Source organism: Embiotoca jacksoni, unplaced genomic scaffold (assembly GCF_022577435.1).
Source record: "Embiotoca jacksoni isolate LCO1_2020_lvr unplaced genomic scaffold, fEmbJac1.0.p SCAF_5, whole genome shotgun sequence".
In the NCBI taxonomy this organism is placed as follows: Eukaryota; Metazoa; Chordata; class Actinopteri; family Embiotocidae; genus Embiotoca; species Embiotoca jacksoni.
Genome location: NW_027185403.1, coordinates 18941537 through 18945599, shown reverse-complemented (window position 1 = coordinate 18945599; position 4063 = coordinate 18941537).

Genomic DNA, 4063 nt, shown 5'->3' with positions numbered 1-4063 from the left:
CCTCATAACAATTCTAGGTTCATTCTTTAAGCTACGATGTTAATTTGTTGTTTTTTATGCATTAATTCTGATTTACAAAGAGCTTAGACACTGGACATTTGCTGTCATAATGAAAATTGAAGTGTAAAAAATGAAGTTTATAAAATTAAATTACTCTGATATTGCATTATGTGCCCTACATTATGAGCACATTTACAAAATTCTGATCCTAAATCACGAAATTGAGACAGAGAACTGACAATCTCTAAACATTAATCACTTAGAGATATTCTTTATCTTAACCACAACCTTTCTACTAATAGTGTTTCTCTATTTCTGAAAGATCATAGAGAGACTGAGGACAGGTACAATAGATAGACACTTTATTCATCCACTTGGGGAATACAGTAGCTCATACATATACAATAAAATAATCAACCATTTAAAGTCAATCAGAGGTAATGTGGATTTAAAGCAGGGATAAAATCAGAAGTATTACTAAAAATCAACCCATCAAAAGATAAATAGATGAATAAAATAAAAAGTGCCAATGAGAAAAAAAAGTGCTAATTATTATTGCACTGAGTAAACACTAATCCTCAAAGTCTTGTAAGCCCTGACAGCAGGAGAGGAGGGGGACAAGTAACAGTCCTGGTCATAACCACTCCACCTGGCTGAGGTGTTGTAAAGCCTGATGGCTGTGGGTACAGAAAAATCATCTAAACCTTAAAGTCCTACAGTACAGCGAGATGAGCTAACAGTTGCAACTGCTCTTCTGACCTGCCCTGATGTTGTGGAAAGGGTGGCTGGTATTGTCCATTATAGCCAGTACCTTGTTCCATATTCACCTCTCCACTACCATCCCCAGTGAGTCCAGACTCCTGCCAAGGACTGAGCCAGCTTTTTTTTAACAACTTGTCCAGCCGTCTCGTGTTCTTGTCAGACATGCTGCCACCCCAGCATACCGCAGCATAAAAAAGGATACTCGCCACCACTGACTGGTAGAACATATACAGCATTTCACTGAAGACATGAATGAATGTTTCCACACGGTGCAGGTCTTTTCTCTCAGTGGCGGTGCAGCTGTGTCTTCCGTCCTTGGTTCTTCTGAAATCAATGATCATCTCTTTTGTTTTAGCAGTGTTGAGGACCAGGTCATTGTCCTTACACCACTTAGCCAGATGATCCGCCTCCATCCTGTAGGCAGCTTCGTCCTCGTTTGAAATCAGGCCAACTACTGTGGTGTTGTCTGCATATTTAATTATGGAGTTGGAGGTGTAAACGGGGTTCCAGTGATGTGTAAAAAGTGTGAAGAGCATAGGGCTCAGCACACAGCCCTGTGGGGTGCCTGTATTTAAGATGAAGGTGGTGGAGGTGTGCTTGCTGACCCTGCCATGCTGTGGTCGGTCTGTCAGAAAGTCCATGACCCATGCACACAGAGAGGCCCTAGGCCCAGAGTGTTCAGTTTACTGACCAGTTTATGGGGGACATCAAGGGACCTAAGCATTCTGAAAAACAGCTGGCTCTGCCTCTATCTACAGATGGCATCCGTGTTCAGAGACCAGTCCAGTTTGTTATACAAATGCCCAGCTAAGTATTTGTAGGTCTGCACCACCTCAATGTCCCTCCCTTGGATAGTAATTGGCTGAAGGTGGCCCTTAGACCTTCAATAATCTATAAGAATCTCCTACCGTTGTGTGTAATGGAAATAAGGACCCAAATGTAGAACACGGAATCTGGAGTGAAAGTAAAAAGCTTTCTTGAGCCATATTTAGTGAATGTTGAAGGTGGACAATTGGGGAACAGCTGACAGGAACATCAGGTGAGTTGGAGCATGGGCAGGCAGGGGGAGGAACAAAGTCTGGACTGGAGAAGTAGAGCTATTGCTGAATCTTCAGGTAAATAGATAAGTACATTGCCAACGGAGGAGCAATGCTTAGCGAGCAGGCAGGGGAAGACTGTCCAGAGGGGTTGGAGTGTGTGGGTGGGTTACCAGGTGGACTGTAGGGTGGTAAAGGACGAGCAGGCACACAAGCTGTGGTTGCAGGTGAGTGACATAAGGAGTAGGAAGACGATGAGACTGAATGGGTCTGGACGCCGAGCTGGTCGAGTAGAGACTCAGGCTGATGAGAAGTTGAGCCGGTGGGTGGTGAGTTTGCGGGCAGGCAAAGGACCAATACAGGACAGAGCAGGCGAAAGTATAGCGATGCCAGATATCCGAGGGTCGAGGCTGAGTTCAAGGATGTAGATTTGGCGTGGCTGGTGACTCAAGGGATGGAGGCAGGGCTGGAGCAGGTCGTTTTCCCAGAGAGAATACAGAAGAAACCACTGAAGGCTTGAGCTGACAACAGGCTGGCAACTAGCACACACTGGATGGGATCTGAGCACAAGGAACAGAACGTAGAGATTAGCAGAGTGAGCACTGAGGCTTGAGGTCTGAGTCGTAGTAACACATATAACACAATGACACCTCCTGAGTAGCACACACATACACACGGAAAGACAGGAATCATGACACCTTTGTCTTTTAGGTGTGCAGAAGGATAGTTTTTGTCACTCCAGCCACGTCAGGTCCCTGTATTCACTCTCCTGCCCATTCTCGATAGAAGCCACAATAACAGTGTCATCAGAATGTTTCTGGATGTGGCATGACTCAGACTTGTACTTAAAGTCTGCTGTGTACAGTATGAACAGGAATGGTGCTAGAACAGTACCCTGTGGCCCAGTGCTGCTTACTAATGTCCCAGAGATATAGCTCCTCAGTCTGAAAAACTGTGGTCATCCTGTCAGGTAGTCTGTGATCCAGGAAGTGAAGGATGGATCTATACCCATCTTTTCAGGGTTGTCTCTAAGTATGGAGGTCTAGGGATTTTGATTTGATTTTTTGATTTTATACACTTTATTAATCCCCGAGGGGAAATTTCTTCACTACAGCAGGGGGATTCTCAGGGGGGAGCTGCTGCAGCAGGCTGCCACTAGCGCGGCGCCAGGTAACCTGACCTGAGGTGCATGTTTTTGGATGATGGGAGGAAGCCGGAGAACCCGGAGAGAACCCACGCAAGCACAGGGAGAACATGCAAACTCCGCACAGAAAGGCCCAGGACCGGATTCGAACCCAGAACCTTTTTGCTGTGAGGCGACAATGCTAACCACTGCACCACCGTGCCGCCCCAAATGCTGTAATCTATGATGTATTTAACCATTTTATCGGTGTCAGAGTCCATGTCATTTCCCTCCAGTAGCACATTCCAGTCTGTACATTCAAAGCAGTAGGCCTACCTCAAAGACTCGCTGGCTTCTGGTGTCCACTTCCTGAATGAGCAGGTAGAATCCGCAAAAAGTAGAGCAAAACCTCATCATTACAAATTTTCTTTTTATTGAATGGCATTGTTCTAACAGTGATGTGCACAAATTGTGAAGAGGTGATTCACTGTGCACTGTTTATCTTATAATTGTTGAGTAGACAGCAAATATTTGTAGTGTTTTAGTGTGTTGTTGTTGTTGCACATCTATACATGGTTGCTGTGCAAGATGATAAAAATCGACCCACTAATGAAAAGTAGTCGATCTGTTTGTTTCTGTAAGAAAATTAATTATAATGGGTTAATTATTTCTGGGTGTTTAGAAGAAAACAATCATCAGGCCTTCAGGAATTAATGACCTATCACTCCTATACCAGTCATTCCGAATATTGCAATTGGCCAATGACAATATTATAGCCTGTTTATTATCATTTTATAAAATAGAGATAAGGAAAATAAAAAATACAATCATGTAGTTGCGTCCAGGACTACGTTTAAAATGATCCAGTTAATATGGCTGAAATATAATCATAACTGTAAAAACATCATTTTGTCTTTACACACAAGAGCGCTTTGTATAAGCCCGTATCTGTAAGAAAAATCGATCATCAGAGAAACCAGACATGATCCTTTATCTAGTGGTATGCTTAGCTACCTTGTTGGGCGGTGTTTTTTTTCCATTGCATGCACAGCTCGTAGTGTCAGGCAAGTGCCCCGTCCACCTAAACTGTCGCAAGAAATAAAACAGGCGCACCGTCGGTGGTTAACACAAGTGCTGATTG